Source organism: Diachasma alloeum, unplaced genomic scaffold (assembly GCF_001412515.2).
Source record: "Diachasma alloeum isolate Michigan unplaced genomic scaffold, Dall2.0 Dall_scaffold_00180, whole genome shotgun sequence".
Taxonomy (NCBI): Eukaryota; Metazoa; Arthropoda; class Insecta; order Hymenoptera; family Braconidae; genus Diachasma; species Diachasma alloeum.
This window is the reverse complement of record NW_021680346.1, coordinates 3,270,694-3,291,227: the sequence shown is the minus strand read 5'-3', so window position 1 is coordinate 3,291,227 and position 20,534 is coordinate 3,270,694. Positions and strand designations below refer to the sequence as shown.

At 37.3% G+C, this 20,534-nt stretch overlaps 1 long non-coding RNA gene across 1 annotated transcript; it reads left to right on the top strand.

The window, feature by feature from the left end:
• Window positions 1–3,114: 3,114 nt before the first annotated feature.
• On the top strand, window positions 3,115–19,471 carry LOC107044207. Its single transcript, XR_001461309.2, has 2 exons — window positions 3,115–3,253; window positions 18,850–19,471. It is a non-coding gene; the product is annotated as an uncharacterized LOC107044207 (long non-coding RNA).
• The last annotated feature ends 1,063 nt before the right edge of the window (window positions 19,472–20,534 follow it).

Here is a 20,534-nt window from a genome sequence, read left to right as displayed (position 1 = left end):
AAACGTAATTTTTACGCCTTTTTTCTGGTAATTTTTATTGAATATTTTTCTCCGTGTACGTAAGGTCCAAGTTGGAAATTGCTTTTGTCTTCACATAACAGCCATTCTTGCTATTAAATTAACAACAGGTTTTCGAATGGTCATTTTACACATCATTTTCTTCTATCATATATTATTTATCGTTTCATATTATTTTGTTCAATTGCGTTATTTGTCTTTTTCAATCAATTGTGTTGGATTCTCGTATTCCCCTAACTTCCTTCGTGTTGGAAAGTTGAAAAAATCAAACACATTATTTTGTTATGGTCCAAAATGTCATTATTAGTAACAGTAGAAGTATGCGAGACGTGACTAAGTGCTTGGAAGCCATATTGATCGAAGATCTTGAGGTATGATTTCGTCATTCTATCGTTTATTGGAGCATATATTGCTGGATTTGGCTATTTTTCACGGGCTTTACTTTTCGATTTTGGCAAACTGTTGATCAGATTGTCGCAAAAAATATCTCGTTTTCGCGTTTATCCTTACTAGTCCATACGCAAAATCTCCCAGTTTAGCGCTCTGCAATCAAAACATCACGATTAAATTGATTCAGGTGTGTGGTGTATCATACCGGAAGTGAATCTCAAGATTATTATTTCCGTTAATAATTAACTTCCGTTAATCAAAGATACACGGAGAGAAATATTCAATAAAAATTACGTATCTTTTCCGTAATTCCGGAACGAAATATGCTTGTAGGAAATTTTACGGAACCGTCACGGAATTTTCCCAGAGCATTCCGTAATGTTTATCTGAATCGCTCGTGAAAAATTACAATACCGTCACTTAAATTTTCCGAATCGATTCCGTAATTGGTGAGCTAACACAGTTCCGTAATTTTTACTGAACATTTCTCTCCGTGTGCTTAATAATTCAATAATTCTAGGCTGGCTCATGTATCTTTTCCATAAAAAGTCTATAACACTCGCATATTTCTCAGTGTATTCCAATATTTACTCAATTCACGCACGAAAAAATTAAATAGAAAAACCTAGCGAATTCTGCGATTCTATTGAAGTGTTCAATGAAAAGTATTCTATAGAAAAAGTCGAAAAATAATATTTTTGTAATATTTTCTGTTGAACATTTCAGTAGAATCGGCCAAAAACTAATAGAAAGTTCAATAGAATTGTCTTCCGAATTCCCTAGGTTTTTTATTAGATGTGTTCATACGTGTTGAGACAGANATGAAAATTCTTGGATGTTTAAGAATTTTTACGAAAAGTTCCGGAAAAATTACGGAACGTGTTGTTAAAATCTCCCCCTCACGGCTAGCCGTGAGGCGTCGGACGGATGAGTAATTTTTACGGAATAGATTGTAGAATTTACGTGACGATTGACACTTTTTATTGAATTTTACTTCGCTCCCAGATTACTTTTCGAAACGTAATTTTTACGCCTTTTTTCTGGTAATTTTTATTGAATATTTTTCTCCGTGTACGTAAGGTCCAAGTTGGAAATTGCTTTTGTCTTCACATAACAGCCATTCTTGCTATTAAATTAACAACAGGTTTTCGAATGGTCATTTTACACATCATTTTCTTCTATCATATATTATTTATCGTTTCATATTATTTTGTTCAATTGCGTTATTTGTCTTTTTCAATCAATTGTGTTGGATTCTCGTATTCCCCTAACTTCCTTCGTGTTGGAAAGTTGAAAAAATCAAACACATTATTTTGTTATGGTCCAAAATGTCATTATTAGTAACAGTAGAAGTATGCGAGACGTGACTAAGTGCTTGGAAGCCATATTGATCGAAGATCTTGAGGTATGATTTCGTCATTCTATCGTTTATTGGAGCATATATTGCTGGATTTGGCTATTTTTCACGGGCTTTACTTTTCGATTTTGGCAAACTGTTGATCAGATTGTCGCAAAAAATATCTCGTTTTCGCGTTTATCCTTACTAGTCCATACGCAAAATCTCCCAGTTTAGCGCTCTGCAATCAAAACATCACGATTAAATTGATTCAGGTGTGTGGTGTATCATACCGGAAGTGAATCTCAAGATTATTATTTCCGTTAATAATTAACTTCCGTTAATCAAAGATACACGGAGAGAAATATTCAATAAAAATTACGTATCTTTTCCGTAATTCCGGAACGAAATATGCTTGTAGGAAATTTTACGGAACCGTCACGGAATTTTCCCAGAGCATTCCGTAATGTTTATCTGAATCGCTCGTGAAAAATTACAATACCGTCACTTAAATTTTCCGAATCGATTCCGTAATTGGTGAGCTAACACAGTTCCGTAATTTTTACTGAACATTTCTCTCCGTGTGCTTAATAATTCAATAATTCTAGGCTGGCTCATGTATCTTTTCCATAAAAAGTCTATAACACTCGCATATTTCTCAGTGTATTCCAATATTTACTCAATTCACGCACGAAAAAATTAAATAGAAAAACCTAGCGAATTCTGCGATTCTATTGAAGTGTTCAATGAAAAGTATTCTATAGAAAAAGTCGAAAAATAATATTTTTGTAATATTTTCTGTTGAACATTTCAGTAGAATCGGCCAAAAACTAATAGAAAGTTCAATAGAATTGTCTTCCGAATTCCCTAGGTTTTTTATTAGATGTGTTCATACGTGTTGAGACAGACGAGGAAGTTGAGTGAGTCATGCACTTCATCCCGATACTAACGTCAATAATCCGTCGCAAAGTTTCTTTATCTTTCCCCTCTCTATGACATCATGTTCGTGATATTTTTCTATGTCCAGATGTTTCAATGTTCACAATTTTCTCGCGATTCGATAGTAGTTATTAATAGTTCTTAACGTTTCGAGGAGATGGACATTCATACTCATTTTTAACCGGTAAATGTAGAAAATTTGAACGTCAATATATTTTGAAGCGGCCTGAAGACCTGAAGGCCTGTTTGTATTCCAATTTATTTTTCATATTTTTAGTTTAATATGCCCTCATTCTGCTTTAGAATCATATTGAATTTGATGAAACGTAAAAATATAAAGTTTCGGGATTATTTCCCGTAATCTGATTTCAACCAATCAGAGTCCAGTGTTCGCAATCACGCGACGTTTCATTGATAATTCTCCCCTTGATAATGATCTCAGTACAATCTCCCATCAATCGAATGGCACCACTCGACGTTATCTTGCATAGCTTACGCGCTACCCGAGTGGAAATTTTAGTCAGGTCTTGATCAGACAGTGATCAGGTTACCTTATCAGATTTTGATCAGGTATGTAACGGTATAATTTTGAATTTTCCACTAGGGTATTCAATTGCTAATTTTTTTTAAATTCAATTGATTATTTTTCTCACTCGAATTTCAGCCAATCAGAGCACGGTATTTGAGGCTGTCAAGCAGTTTTATTTCGGAAATTTCTAAAAAATTTCCGACGGAAATTCATTAGTAGCTTTTCAAATGTTTCTCATCTTTCAATGCATTTCACGTTTAATATTCTGTGTGACAGATAAACAAAAAAGTGGATTGTAAATGTATGGCTGTGTAAATGTATCCGGATGCTGTTCACTGCACTCTGATTGACCGAAATCCGAGTGGAAAAATAATCCGTCAAATACTACTCGTGCTTCAAAATTAATCGCATATTTTCCTCAAGGTTCCCTGCTTAGGAACGAGTGTGTCAAATTTTGCAGGTTTAAAATTTTTCTGCAAGGCTATAACACTCGCATATTTCTCAGTGAATTCCAATATTTACTCAATTCACGCACGAAAGAATTAAATAGAAAAACCTAGCGAATTTTCCGATTCTATTGAAGCGTTCAATGAAAAGTATTCTATAGAAAAAGTCAAAAAATTATATTTTTCTATAGAAAAAGTCAAAAAATTATATTTTTCTAATATTTTCTGTTGAACATTTCAGTAGAATCGGCCAAAAAACTAATAGAAAGTTCAATAGAATTGTCTACCAAATTCCCTAGGTTTTTTATTAGATGTGTTCATACGTGTTGAGACAGGCAAGGAAGTTGAGTGAGTCATGTACTTCATCCCGATACTAACGTCAATAAAATTCAGGGGTGAAATTTTTCTGCAAAATTTGACACAATCGTTCCTAGGCAACGAAGCTATCGGAGAATATCCGATAATTTTGAAGCACTAGTGGTATTACTACTGATAAATTTTTGGGTAGTGTGTACTATAGCGCGTCCACTACTCATCAAATGGAAGTGTGCGGAACTGAATTGCCAATATTGTGAATTTATAAATCTTTGGTAGATAGATCCACTCACATATTTACATGGATAGCCGGGTAGATGGCTGGGATAGATGAGAATCCAATAAATTAAGTCATTTAAATTTTTTTCCGGAAATCCACAGGGACTAACTTTTGGGTGGTATTGTTATGTCCGCCCAGATGTCACTAGGGCAACCAGCGCCAATTTCAAAATTGGCGGAAAGGGTTGGCAGGAACGTTTGCAACTGAAGCCCGGATGGGCAATCCAACGAAGTCCAACAATTATCTCATGAAATCTCTGCTAAATCCTTGACTTGATGATTAATAATTATGAGGAACAGGTTATTTAAAATAAATCCAACACTGAGTGCTTCGGGAGAGCACGTAAACTATTTATTCAATCAACAAAACTTCAAAACTCTAATTATTTGAAAAGGTAAAAGATCTGAACTCTGAAAACTATGTCGTAGAACTGCCTCTAGATATTCAAAAACTGCCCCTCGAAGGGTCTTACTTCCCCTACTCTTTTCCAAAGTTGCGCACGCATCTCCTATGTTCTTACATGCTAATAGAAACTGAAGGGAGAAAGCTAGGCGACGTTGCGATGCAGTCAACGTTGCCTAGTCTCTCAACTTTGGGACACACGTGTTCCAGGAGAAAATGACGTTTCTCACAAGGAAACAAAGGACACAAAAGGAGGTCTGTTCATGATTAGTCATGGACCCTCTTGGAAAGCAGACGCATAAAATTTTACGATGTTTATGGCGACTCGAGAAAAATCAACAGAAACCCGATATTATTTCAGAGTGTTTATTCCTATGTTTATTTCAACGGTCTATATTTTCCTTTTCTTCCAATGGACCTCTATATTCGAAAATTGAAATAATGCATCGTTCTTCTCCGGAAAACACGTGCCCCAAATACGCAGTATAAAATAAAAGAAGGATAAAATAATTATTTAAATTCAATTATTCTGATCAGACTAATATTTAAATTGCCCGCCAGGTGTGCATAACGCCACCTAGTTACGAAGGGCCAGCGACATAACAGTATTGTCTTGGGATACACCATAAGTCATTGGGAAGCCCCTATTTATACGCCGACGGCTTGACTGAAGAAAAGAGAAACAGAGAGAGAAAATCTGTTACAAACCTCGTACCGTTGCCAGTGATCCTCCTGCGCATTCTTATTGTTAAGGATAACCGGGCGAGGAGGAAATGTAGGAGGTGAGGCGGAGGGGTTTCTATTGTTTTCGTGCAGAGAAACAATCGCTGAACAAGAAAACTTTTCCCATTCGGATTCAAAATTCAGGCAATATTAGGGAGTATCTCCGGTTAAAAATTATTTTTGGAGCTAATCAAATTTATTTGTATCTGTTCCACGCATTGAATGGTTTTCAGATTGTTTTCTTTTAATAAATGAAAAAATATTAATCGATGCGAAACAGTGGCAACATTGTGATGTCTTGACGTTGAAATTTATAGATGGGGCTATTAATCGGCCATAGCAGTCCGCGAGATTCAAATTATTGTTGGAAAATAATTTAAATAGTTCAGAAAATTAAAAATATACCAGAAATAGAAGAATAAAGAAAGTCTGGAATACAATGGACAAAGAGAACGAAAAACAGCATCGCAAGCGTGAGAAAAACCGTTACGGAAATAGTAAATGTCAAATACTTGAGTTTTGTTCTTATAATTTACAACCCTCCAAAATTCTCGTTGAGTAAACACTTTCCTCGAAAATCCAAAATTTANACACTTTCCTCGAAAATCAAAAATTTAGAGAAGAAAATAAATTTAACGGTTACGGTCCCATGTCGTAAAATCTCAGTTCTGGTTATTTCGAAAGGTTCTCTGTTTCACGTGACTAACACGTGTGGGCTCTCCTTTGTTCATTGTTTCGCTAGGCTGAGGGCCTGAGACCCTTCGCGACGAAGTTTCACGACGTCACACGCTCCCCTTCTTCCTCTTTTTTCATTTCCCCGCTTTTCCTTGAGTTTCACTTTTCCCTCTCCCCTGGGCCGGGATTGCACGCGCAACTTTTGGTCCAGTGGGGTTGCGGACCCAACCCTTGGAGTTAAGTTTAAGTTTAAGGCAGTTCCATCGTGGAAATTGGTGGTGAAGCCTTCAGCTTCCAGCTTCTCTCTTCAAATAGTTTTTCAGTAGAGTTTTTCTGGAGTTTATTAAATTCATTTCTTGTAGTGCAAAGTTTAAAGTCTGAAGTTGAAGTATTTTGAATAAAAGTGTTTGTGTGCTCTCTTAAGCACTTGTGTTGAATTTATTTCACAATTCAACCCTTCCAACCAAATATTCTGGGATTAAACAATTGGACTTCGATGGAGTGCTCATCAGAGCTTTGGCGGCAAACGAATCTACAGTCAAAAATTGGCGCTCTAAAATTTATTGGCGCTACTGTCCTCCTAGTTACTTCGGTAGGACATTGTCGCATATGCACCAGCGACGGTTGCAGGGTCCCTAGGCGACCGCCATTTTCCCTAACTTTAGGATTTATATTCAAATTTATTATTTTCAATTTCTAAGTTAATTCATCGAGATGTTTTTTAATAATTTTTAAAATAGAGAAATGTTTAGGTTTTCATTGAACAAAGACTCGGGAAAAACCCAAGAACAGGAAAAGAGCAATAAACTGGGGAATGTCCCAACATCCTCAGACTACCCGGAGGTTAATCCCTTTCAAGTACCTTTTTATCTTATATGATGAGTTTTTCGAGTGCAATTTGACCCGTCGGAGTCAAAAAAAACCTTTCTTGAGAGAGTTTATTTCTTTCCCAAGAAAACTTTGGAATTTCCCTTGTTTTCCCCAACATGTGTGGGTGAGGCCCTTTGTTTGGGTCACGTAGGCCCGAGAGTTTGGGGCTGGGTTAGAGCGAACGGTTGTGGGGGTGTAAGACCAACCCCATCGACCAAGTTCAAGGACATGATTGGCTCCCCACTCCTTCGAGTGGGATGACTTTTTCGCGCGTTAGACTTAGAATAATTTTAAGACTAGAATTAACAACAGATCCACCACCTACGTGGACTAGTGAAGATCTAGAGATCTTCTCCTTTGAGTTTGTGTTCAAAGTTTCTATTTGTTATTGTCAACAAAAGTCAAAGTGCAAATATATTCATTATAATTTTATCTTCTACATAAATCCAGTGTTTGTGTACAATTATTTAAATAAAACCCGCACTTGTGCAGCAGAGTGCTTTAGCACTCCACGGGCAACTGACCCGCCATCTATATTACAAAATAACCAGCTCGGGACGTGACAATTTTGGTGACAGCGGTGGGATAAAAAAATAAAAGGACATTATAAAATTTTAAATTTAAAAAGTGCCGGCTGACAAGTGCGTGAATCGAACTGAAAAGTGATGGAGTAAAAATTATTTCGTTTGAAAATAATCAAAATTCGGACTAGTGATTGAGTGAGTGAAAGAAAAATAATAATAAACATTCTGAAAAACTTTTGGTGGATCTCCGCTCATTCTAAAATCATAAAAGTTTGAATTTATGAACACTCAGTGACAGTGAATCAAACCTCGCCTCATTTTATGAAATCAATCTAATATTTTAAATAATTGCAATACTTATTCATCGCGCACCTCTCTTTCTTGGGTTGTTTGAGTACGGTTTTCCCCTTGAACGTCGGGCAAATGCCAGAGAGAGTGGTTTCAATGGCCGTACATTGTCATTGCCGTTGAAATCACACGCGTTAAAGAGGCTTCAATAATAAAATCACTGGATAAAATTAAAATACGGCGACCGAAGACTTGGAGACGAGAATTCAACCGAAAATCAACCGGAGAGGAGAGCGCCCAGGAGCGAAGAGACGACATCGGCGGAGTGGACAACGGAAACCAGGCGAAATGTGCAGTGGTCTAGCAGTGCTGGTGTGAATAAAATATAGACAATAAGTGAAATTTGGATTAAGATTAGCCAGGGATCACAAAACGTAAGTCATCAAAAATTCCAATTCAATATGTCGCGCCGAAATTTAGGTGTACAGCCGAGTGGTAGTGGCCAATTTGCGATAGAATTCTTCGAACCTGAGCCTCGTTCACAGGAAATTACCCTCACATCCTCATCAGATTTCGTTGTTCATCAACCTACCCATTCACAACAACAAATGAATCAGATTTCTCGTGTCAACCCTCAGACCATTCTTCCAAATTCAGTGCAGTCTTCTGGGAGTGATTCACCCCGTATTTCTAATCCTTCAAGCGACAATTCACTTGTCGAAATTTTTGATTCAGAACCGACTCCTCGTACTCGATCAATTCCCCAGAATCAGTCATATTTGTCTTTGAAATTGGCTCTTGAACTGGTTCCACGATTTGATGGGAAAGTAACAGAACTCAGTAATTTCTTGAAACAATGCAAAATATCACATTCACGAGTGAAACCGTCTGATCGTTCAAATCTCGTTGCGCTAATTTACAGCAAAATCCAGGGACATGCAAAACAACGCATCACGGGTAGAAAAATACCAGACACTCTCAACGAATTAATCGGTTTATTAAAAAATACATTCGTACGTTTCTTTGACATTGATCGTGTTAATGACGAATTACGCAGACTTACTCAGAAGGACAATGAGGAAATCGAATTTTTCGGGGCTCGAATTTTAGAGGTTTTGAATCGAGGACGCGAGGCAGCCCAAGAACAATTTGATGATACGCAGGTTATCGGTGTAACTACCCTTCTCGATAACTCCGCCATTACATGTTTTACACGCGGGTTACGGGATCAATTAACTAGCACTCTTTTGGCTAAAGAAAAACCTTCCTCCTTGCAAAATGCGATCGATATTGCCACCAGAATCGAATTAGAGAACGGAGAACGTGCTCGTCATTTGCAAAAGGTCCCTCCTAAACAAAATACACTCCAATCGAAAATTTACAACACAAATTACACATCAGATAGTTCTCGTGAACGACAAACTCGACGTGACAATCACCATCATCAATCACAATACAGGCATGATCACAGACGCGACGGACGAGAACGCGAAAGACATTATCAACCCGACAGAAGACCCCAACATCATCGTAATCATAATTCTCATGAGAACCGTCGATACAACTCCTCCAATTATCACAGAAATCAAAGAGACAACTCTAATAATTATTTCGGGAATCGCAATAATCAATCTAATCATTACCATAATCAGAGAGAAAGAGAAGATCGCGGAAATCGGGGTAATAATTATCAGAGTTTAAACTCAAAGGGCGCTCCGCCGGCCCACAACGCGCGGGGCGAAATCCTCATTATCCGAGCCGAGCCCACAGAGTCTGTTACAATGCCGAAAGTAACGGAATCAGAAATCTCCCCATAATTCCCCTGAATAATCTCCCGTTGATTAAAGATAATTCTCAATTTTTGGTTGATACTGGGTCACAATTAAATTTAATAAAACAACGGGCATTAAATTCAGCAGCGATTATCAATGAAAAAATTAAATTCAGTGTCACAGGAATAGGTTCTGGCATGTTACATACACTCGGTGAGGTAATTATTCCGGTAGAAAATACGAGCATCCAATTCCAAGTAGTGACAGATACTTTCCCAGTCAAAGCCGATGGAATTCTAGGCATTCAATTCCTTACGAAACAGGAAGCGGTCCTTCATTTCAGGAATGAATGTCCTAGTAGTTTACGTTTGGGTGATAAGGAGTTTTCATTCGATACTCACACCTCTTTTGAGCTTCCCCCTCGAACTAAAAAATTGATTGATTTACCTGTCAACAATCAAGATAGGAAATCTGGTTATATTCGTAGGATTAATGCTGCGCCTGGAGTTCATTTAGGCCAAGTATTGGCTTCACAAAAAGGTGGAAAAGCAAAAATCTTCGCTATTAACACCACCACGAGCCATGTCACTCTTACCCTTTCTCCCGTGGAATTAGAGGACTTCGACACAGTGCCCCCAACCCCTGAGAAAGCTCGTGTCAATGACCCCATGCGTAAGAATGCGAAAGAAGTCGCCCAAAGAATCGTTCAGTTGATGAAACTCCTGAAGTTATCGCATTTAAACGAAAATGAGCAAACGAGTGTTCTCGCAATACTCTCCCAATTCCCTTATCAATTTTATCTACCTGGAGATAAATTAGGTACCACGACAGGTGCGAAACACGTTGTTCACGACTGATGAAATTCCCATCAATACCAAGCAGTATCGTTTCCCAGCTGTACATAAAGAGGAGATAAAAACCCAAGTTAAAGGTCTTTTGGAGAATGAAGCAATTTCGCCATCTAAATCTTCATATAATTCTCCCGTATGGATCGTTCCTAAAAAACCCGATTCTTCAGGGAAACCTCGATGGCGGATGGTGATTGATTATAGGGCACTTAATTAAAAAACAATTAGTGACGCTTATCCTCTCCCAAATATTACTGATATCCTTGATCAACTAGGCGGGGCAAAATATTTTAGTACTCTCGATTTAGCTTCAGGATTTCATCAAATTCCCATGGATGAAAAATTCAAACACAAGACGGCATTTTCCACTCCCTTCGGTTTTTTCGAGTTTAATAAAATGCCTTTTGGATTAAAGAATGCTCCAGCCACATTCCAGCGCATGATGGATCAGGTTTTATCGGGACTCCAAGGTATCGAACTCTTTGTTTACATGGATAACATTGTCATTTATGCTAGGTCTCTGGAAGAACACGCGCGAAAATTGAAAACATTATTGGCACGCTTACGAGATGCAGGTTTAACTCTTCAACCCGACAAGTGTCATTTTCTCCGCCGTGAATTAGTTTATTTGGGTCATCAAATCACGGATAAAGGTGTCCAACCTGACCCAGAAAAGATTAAAGCCGTAAAACATTTCCCAATTCCCAGAACTAGAAAAAACGTGAAACAATTCCTTGGTCTCGTCGGATATTACAGGCGTTTCATCAAAGACATGGCTAAAATAGCCAAACCCCTGACATGTTTATTGAAAAAAGAGAAAAAATTTATTTGGGATGATTCGGCAAAAAAGGCGTTCGTTAAACTTTGCGATATTCTTTGCTCGGAACCTCTTCTACAATTCCCAAAATTTTCAGAACCATCTTAGTGACGACTGACGCTTCTAATTATGCAGTAGGTGCTGTATTAAGTCAGGGACCCATTGGTAAAGATCTTCCCATCGCTTACGCTTCTCGAACGTTGAAAGACACAGAAGTTAATTATTCTACAACCGAGAAAGAGCTATTAGCCATAATATTCGGTGTTGAACATTTTCGTCCTTATCTGTATGGTCAGCAATTCACCCTCATCACTGACAATCGTCCTCTCGTTTGGTTGCACAATGCAAAAGACCCGACGTCTAAATTAATGCGTTGGCGTATTCGTCTGAATGAGTTTGATTATACCATCGCGTATAAGCCAGGAAAGATAAATTCTAACGCTGATGCTCTCTCCCGTAATCCCATTGACCTTCACAACCAGCCTACCACTGAAATACACACATGCATGACTGAAGAAAATTCTGAAAAAATCCTACATCCCAGAAATCTTGAAGAAATACTCGACTGCGCAGACGAGGCATTGCTTCCCGATTTCGATGAGGATTGGGATGAACAAGAAGATGAAGACTTTTTTGATAACGAAGAATTAATAGGTGCTGTGTTCCTGGCGCGCGGGATCATAGTACCTCCTGAGGTCGTAAATATAACTTTTGATAATGACTCAATGACACTTGATAAAATTCAACAACCTAGTACCGATACGAGACTTGTCTCATCGGACTCTACCTTAGCTGAAAATGAATCTTGTTCACCAACAGAAGAGGATAACCCTCCCTGGTCTGATAGTTCGTTGACTATCGGTGTTGTCTACGGACCACCGCCTCGAACCCCAGTCAGAGGAGTGAAACGTGGGATGTCTCCTGAGCACATCGACCTGATACCTGATCAGTATCCCAGGAAGAGGACTGCGGGCGCAGGCGAGTGTCTCATACCCCATCAACGAGGGAATAACCAACAGGACGCCGATAACAGATTCATAGGGCCGACCTCAGATTGTAATAACATAGAATCCAGTATCATTCAAAAGAATGCAAATATTTATGAAACAATTACTTCAAAACCATTTCCAACTATTTTTCATACTAAAGATCATCTATACACACAGAAAGACCACCTCATCCAGTTCATTCCTCTTGACCTTAATATCACCTCAGAGATAGGACTCGAATTGTTGGATAGGAATTTATTCTCCATCGATAAATTGCAGGATGTATCAATAACTTTAGGTCAAGCGATGACTTATCGAACTGAGAGAAATCACTTTATCTTTCATCTAGTCATTCGTGAAACTTCCACCTCAGAGACAAACCTGATTATCCTTGAAAGAGCTTTCAAATCGTTGAAACAATTGATGGACTCCCAAAATGTGAAAACCATTAGTATTGCTGCTAATGATATGGAATTAGACTCATTCGAATGGTCGGAAGTAGGGAATCTTCTCAAAAAAATCTTCAATAGTTCAGATTATATTATTACAGTTTGCACAGGTGAAATAAAATTACCCCCGGTTTCTGAAAGAGAGAAAATTATACGAGAATACCACGAATCGACTTCCGGAGGACATCAAGGTGTTCACAAATTATACAACAGTATTCGTGAAAATTTCTGTTGGCCATTGATGCGTCAACAAATTGCTGATTTTATTCGCTCTTGTGACAGTTGTCAACGAAATAAAATTCTTGCTAGAGAAACCAAACAACCGATGCGTATTACAGATACCCCTAAACGAGCCTTCGACAAAATCCAAATCGATATTGTAGGGCCTCTACCCCGGACTGCCAAGAATAATCGTTATCTTCTAACAATCCAAGATAATCTCACTAAATATTCAGATGCTATTCCTCTCTCCTCCATTGACTCTATCAGCGTTGCTCTTGCTCTTGCCGAACAATTCATCAGTCGCTTTGGTTGTCCACGCGTGATTCACACTGATCAAGGCAGCAACCTCGTCAGCCAGATCATGAAAAACTTTTGCAAAATATTTAAGATTCAGAAAATCAATTCCACTGCATTCCACCCAGAATCCCTTGGTTCTCTGGAACGTGCTCATCGAGTGTTTGTGGAATATCTCAAACATTACTGTAATAAAACAGATTGGGATGATTGGATTCGCTTCGGTATGTTCTCCTATAACACTTCCGTTCATGAAGGTACAGGATTCATTACTAGGTAACATTTACTAGGTTAACATAGTAACATTTACTATGTTAACATAGTAAAGTTTACTATGTAACATAGTAGAGCTTACTATGTAAAATAGTAAATGTTACTGTGTAACATAGTAATTATAACTATGTCCATAGTACCTTTTACCATCGAGGAACTTACCATGCCCCATAGTAACCATTACGATGTTCCATGGTACCCATTACCATGTCCATGGTAGCCATTATCATGTCCATGGTAGTGCTTACTATGTCCGGATTCTGATATCGTAATATTTACTATTTTATTTTCTCCGTGTGGACAATTTGTTAAATAAGCGCCCCATTTAAGGTTTCAGTATACAACAGCGGCCGCAAATATTATAATTTCCTTTTATTTTATTTTCATATTTATTTTGTGGATTCATATACCAACTGTTGACTTTCCATATTGTGGGTCTTTTGGGGTTCATATCAGCTGAGTTCACGTCGCCAACCCTGGGAACGTAGAACACTGGTAGGGCCAGTGTTCAGCGTTACGCCTTACTCTCCGAAATTGAATATTTTCAAAACTATGAATAATAATTTAACCAAACAAGCAACATTAGCAAGAGGGCTACTGTAGGTTCAATTACATACCGGTTTTACTATTATCCATTCATCAAAAGCGATCATATTTGAGTTATATTAAGTGTCCGAACGCTTGTTAACAAAAGCGCCCCGTACGGTAGGGGTTTATTCAATTCCTTGATGTAATGAAAATTAAACTGCCTTATAGAGGACGATGCCGAATGGGGAGTCCCGTACATTTACACGGAGAGAAATAAAAGAATAAAAGAAAAATTACGGAACATTTCACGTAATCCGCAAGCGAGAATCGTTTTCAGTGAATTTCTATAGGAATATAAGAGAATAAATCTGAAACGTTCAGTAAATTTTCGGGTCTGTCACCGAAAAAATACGAAAAAGTCACGTAATTTTTCTGGAAGTTGTAAAATCTAACGAAAACTTCAAGACTTATTATGCCTCAGTATATGGAAATTCTTGGATGTTTAAGAATTTTTACGAAAAGTTCCGGAAAAATTACGGAACGTGTTGTTAAAATCTTCCCTTCGCGGTGACTCATGGCTAGCCGTGATGCGTCAGATGGATGAGTAATTTTAACGGAACACATCGTAGAATTTACGTGACGATTGACGCTTTTTATTAAATTTTACTTCGCTCCCAGACTAAGTTTCGAAACGTAATTTTTACATCTTTTTTCTGGTCATTTTTATTGAATATTTCTCTCCGTGTATGTGAACATCCATAATAATATATGCGTTGATTCAAAGAGATTTGAATTCCTTAGCAGTTATCCAGCCACAATTTTAAAAATAATGTATCAGGGACCGTGGTTGTATACTGAAACCCCATTTAATAAATAATAACTTTTTTTTAAAAACTGGGACGAAATGAATAACAAAAAGAGTATAAAAATAAAAAGACATGTCTACGGAAAGACACGAGATGAAAACATAACGATAAAGAACACTATGGTAGTTCTACAATACTACTGTATGAAAATATTTATCTTTTGTTAGAGGGAATTCTTATACTATACCTGAAAAAAGTATTGATTTTACCACACTATTAGTGAATAAAACTTCCAACATTTATGTTAGAATTTCGGGTCAAATTTTTTCAACCGTGAAAGAAACGATCGTACATGAAGATATAGTTGAGAGGGAGGAAAAGAACAAATATGCAACAATATATTTTCCCACTAAATCTCTATACATGTCTTCAAGATTGTTGTACCCAGCGTGGGGGGTACTTATAATTATAGTAGGTTCTAGGCTTGAAGGGATCAATCCTACCCAATGGTTTATCGGCATTTAAATATGAGAATTTACTACATTGAGAGAAAAACACGTTGTCAAACAAGTCTTGTTTGGGCCAACAAAATCGCTAGTTGAAAATTGCCAAAAAAAAATTTGTTTGGTTCGAATTTGAAAGTCTCAAACATGAATAATTGTTCTCCTTTCGACAGCAACGAAATATTTGGCTCCAGAGGCGGATAATTTACAACAGAGGGTGCCTTTTCAGGATGAAAATATCTCATATAGAGCAAAATTTATGAACAAATATTTTATCCCTAAGTTACAAGATTGCTATCATATTGTGACGTCCGACAAAAAATCTGTTTAAATAATTTTTTTCATGAATTTCATGTGATCTGAAGATCACCAGATGTTTTTATCTCCGATAAACATTTTTCTCACGGACTTGAATATTTATTTTTCTCATAGTTTTAAAGTGCAACTGCACAAAATAAATTATCATGAATACACAATTTTGGACTAAAATTCCGGGAAAAATAAATAGGAAAAATTTGTTTCAAAAAAAATATAAGCCGACAAACACTCTTCAAGTGTTTGTCTCTGGCGATATATATTTTTTTCTATTTTACGACTTGCAGGCGACTGCATGTCGCCGACCAAAGGTTAAAGGTCTGGTCCAGACCCCCCCAAAATCGCTAGGAATTTTCCGATAAACATAAGACTTTCCTCATGTTCCTTCGCGCCAGGCAGATAAGGAACACAAACAGAAAATTCCAACGGTCGAGGGACACGTATTCGTACCCTCGCCTGGAATTTGTTCTGGTAAACAAATTTGAAATAATATTTTCCATTTTGAATCTTTTTTGCTTCCGAATGGAAGCATTGTTTTTACCAAAAATACATTAATAGAAGTTTTCCTCTTTTTCAAACAATAATAATTAATTGAATTGAGAATTATTTTAGAACTCTCAATCCAGAGAATTTCGAATCATCAAAATGTCCAATTATAGTAATTTTTACAAGAAAATGTTTATATTCTCACTTCACTAAATTGTACTTCACTTACTATACACTGAATCGTTCCATTTGAAGTGAATTGAAATATTTGATTTTCCAAAATTCTCAATTCAAAGAATTTCCGATTATCAAGATGATAATTATTAATTAATATAGTTGAAGAATTCAAACGTGTAAAAATTATGAAATTAATAATTAAAGACGACATCGACAGTAGTGGCCGTGCGGTTAGAGTGCTAGACTCGTATGCCAATGATCCGGGTTCGCTTCCCGGCACCGGCGGTCAAAATTTATAGCGCTCTAATCTCACAGTTTCACTGCCGAGCGGTAGTCCCGTCAAAAAGGACGACTGTACCAGGGAAGGTTTTTCCCTCGAATGAGTTTTTCCCTCCCTTCGGCAAATGCGGTACAGGTGGTTGAGGGGGGTGGGAAGGGAACAAATCGTAAAGACCCGAAAGGGTATACGAGAAGAAAAAAAATTTTTAATTAAAGACGACGTTCAAAAAAAAAGTAGGAATAGGTAATCGTTAATAATAGTTTTTGATAAAAATTAATAAAAAATTAATTGATTAAGATAATTAAATTAGACATTGTGGGGGGAGAGAATGGGCCTTCTAAAACAATTCTCATTGGCTAGTTGGGGGTGGAAAAGTCCGCCCACACCCCAACAAAAATGTGAAATCTCAATGTGGAAGGGGATGGAGTAAGCCTGAAACATTGGGACTGATGAATCTGGAGAGGGACGACTTGGGCCCAAGGTCGTGTGCCCTTGGCCCTGAATCTTCCCTCCAGAAGTGTGTGAGGTCACACCCTTAGTGTGGTTAATAAAACCACTTGCACTTCGGGTTTTTCTTCAGTTTTCTCATCAATTCCAAAAGTGGAATTTTAGAATCGACCCATTGGGCGATTTTTCATGAGAATTACTTGATTCTTTTTTTTTATTATTCAGAATCTTTCAAGATTCTTTTATTAGTCCTTCAGTGACTTTTGATTTAAATTGAAATCTTTTGAAATTTCATTTTCTTCAGTTAAATCTATAAAAGTGTAATTATTAAATAAATTTTTTAATTGTTTTGAAAATTTATTTAATAGTTACACTTTTTTATTGTGTTGGCGGCAAAAATAACCCTAAGGATTAGCAGAGATAATTAAGAAGACCTGTAAGTCAATCATTATATCTGTATTTCCTTTTAATTTGAATTTTTATTGTTAAAATATAGATTCGCAAGAATTAGTTTAGTAATAATTCAAATTTCTCTTTATTTCAAACCCTTGTCTCTTCCCCCTTATTAATTCCTTCTAATTATTATTTTTTGGATATAATTTGTTGTACAGTGAAATCAATTAAAATTTGAATTCTCCAGTAATTAAATTTTCAAGATTCGTTTGTTTGTGTTGAACAATTAATTCCTTTAATTATCATAATTGATATCTAGGAATTTAGATTATGTCGGAGTTGAACTTAATATTGTGAATTTTCTCTCACTATTCCATTCGAAATAGTCAACTTTGACATAACACCACTAAATCTCTATACATTTCTTCAAGATTGTTATACCCAGCGTGGGGGGTACTTATAATTAATTATAGCAGGTTCTAGGCTTCAAGGGATAAATCCTACCAATGGTTTATCGGCATTTCAATATGAGAATTTACTACACTGAGAGAAAAACAAACACGTTGCCAAACAAGTCTTGTTTGGGCCAACAAAATCGCCAGTTGAAAATTGCCAAAAAAAAATTTGTTTGGTTCGAATTTGAAAGTCTCAAACATGAATAATTGTTCTTCTTTCGACAGCAACGAAATATTTGGCTCAAGAGGCGAACAATTTACACCAGACGGTGCCTTTTCAGGATGAAAATATCTCATATGAAGCAAAATTTATGAACAAATATTTTATCCCAAAGTTACAAAATTGCTATCATAGTATTATTATTGTTTCATTTAAGGGTTCATTTCTTATCTGTGATTATTAGACAGCAGAAACGAAAAACTACTATCCCTTGTTTCGCATAAAACAAAGATTTTTCTGGGGCAAAATACGTATGGGAGTATCGAATAACAAAGGAGTGTTAGAAGTAGAGTAGTGCTAGAAATGACATTTCTTGCGTGTACAGAGAATGCAATTTTTTTTTAACTACTAAATCTATTTTTGCGACAAAAATTTTTCATTCCGACGTACTCTCTGCATGTTTGGCACAAAAAAAAATCCTTTTTTGATAATTGTCAAAAAACTATTTTCTTGACACAAGTAAGACTTGTTTGAAAACTTTGTCGTTTTTCTCTCAGTGTACTTGATTATAATTACTGTCATCTGACTGATTACAAAGAGTTTACGACTTTTGTACGCATCGGAGTCGAAATCAGGTCTGATCTGTGCAGAACCTACTGTCCCTTAAATAATACATTGATGGTTTATATTTCATCACTTGGCCACCATAATCCAGTTACGCTGGCAGAGTGTCACGGTGACAATGCTGTATTTCCACATATTCAACAATAACGCATAACGGCCGCAAGACATTTCAGTCAGTGCCATAAAAATAGATGATGAAGAAGAACGATAACGCAATTGACCAAATCTGGGGCATAACAAGATGACTTTCTCTCTAATTGCGTCTTTCGATTTCAGATTGGATTTTCTTTCGCATTCTGACGAAACATTAAACATCACCGAGAACAACACAGATTTATAAAAATGTCCGAATATGATGAGGTGTATGAAACCGTCCGAATGGGAGCGGTCGGGGCTGGTGGCATTTTCGGGACAGCAAACTATGGCCTCGGCGGAGGGGCTGTGGGTGGCATAGCTGGTGGTGCAATCACCGATACTGTTTTCTCCGTAGTGACAACCAGACCTCACGGTTATATTAAAGACATGACTGACACCATGATGGATGGTGCCAAAGGCAGAGTGCCAATTGTATCGGCAACAAGGGCAGGTCGCAGGTTGGTAACAGATGGCGTCAGTGGAATGGTGGCCGGGAAACTTTTCTGCCCAGGCAACGCTACCTTCGTACTTTCATAATAACTTACTAAATATTGGGAATTTTAGCCCAAGAATATCAACATAATGACGTCAAAAGTTTTTGATAACACTTCTTTAATGCGTCAGCAATTTAAAAAATTATCCACTGATAGTGAGAAACGAAAATGAATCCTTCATCATGAGTGTAAACAACGGATGGATCAAGAGTCGTTTTGACAATATTTTAGAAGAAAAATAAACAATTGTTGTTATCAAGATACCCAAAGTCGTGTTGTATACCCACTAATTTCTTAGAAACACTTTCCCAAAACCTCGTGTCTCTCTTCAAGCGTCCACCGAATATTTCCACTCCAAAGATCCTTTCATTCAAATATTTTATTACGGTTTTATAACTCAATCCCAAAAATCTGAGAAATAAATCGTTTCAATCGTTTTATCCTTCAGTTCCAAATTCTTCAGAATCGTTCAATTGCCTTCTCGGTACTTTCCCAGTACCTCGGACCCCTTATCCCCCACTTTTCCAATACCTCAGTGCCTAAAACCCTTAATCCGGTATTTTCCAATGTCTTTCCCCATAGACTCTCTTCAGTACGTACCTTCACTGAGAAAAAAAAAGTACTATTGCCAAGTAAATTTACTAACTACAAGAAAATCCAGATATTTCAAATTCAAATATTTATATACATTTACTTGTGACAAGTAAATTTACTTGGCAGAAGTAATTTTTTTTCTCACTCTTGCCCTTCTCTAAGTCCAACCCTTAAGACTCTTCCCTCGTCTAAATTAACCACTCACTCCAACCCCTACTATTCACCCCCTGATAGATCAGATCTAGAGTTAACTCTGGGTCAACTCGGGGTTTATGGAAAAAACTCAGCGAAAAAAGAGAGAAACTCTGGGAAATTTCCATGAACCCAGAGTTAAGGCCACCATACACGGACGTACGGTGTACGCGGACCAGCCGAAATTGAGCCTCCAAGAGACCAAGTTCGCCTGTGTGTGGAGGGTCACGGAGCAGGTTCGGCCGACCGGGTCCGTGGTGCGTGGTCTTTCAAGACGGCTTGAAAACCGGGTCCGTCGCGTACCAAAATTGCCCTCAAGTTCGTCCGTGTATGGTGACAACGGACCCGGTACGCGGACCGGGAGCATTTGCGCATGCGCGATCCCCAAAGAAAAAATGAATAGAATCCATTTTGCTTTAATAATATTCTTGTTTTAATAATAAAGTAATATTAAATAATTCGTCAAATATATTCATCATTGCCCTTGACCCAAATTATGAATTTATTGATTAGAAATTGAATCATTTTGCACGCGACAAAGAGTAA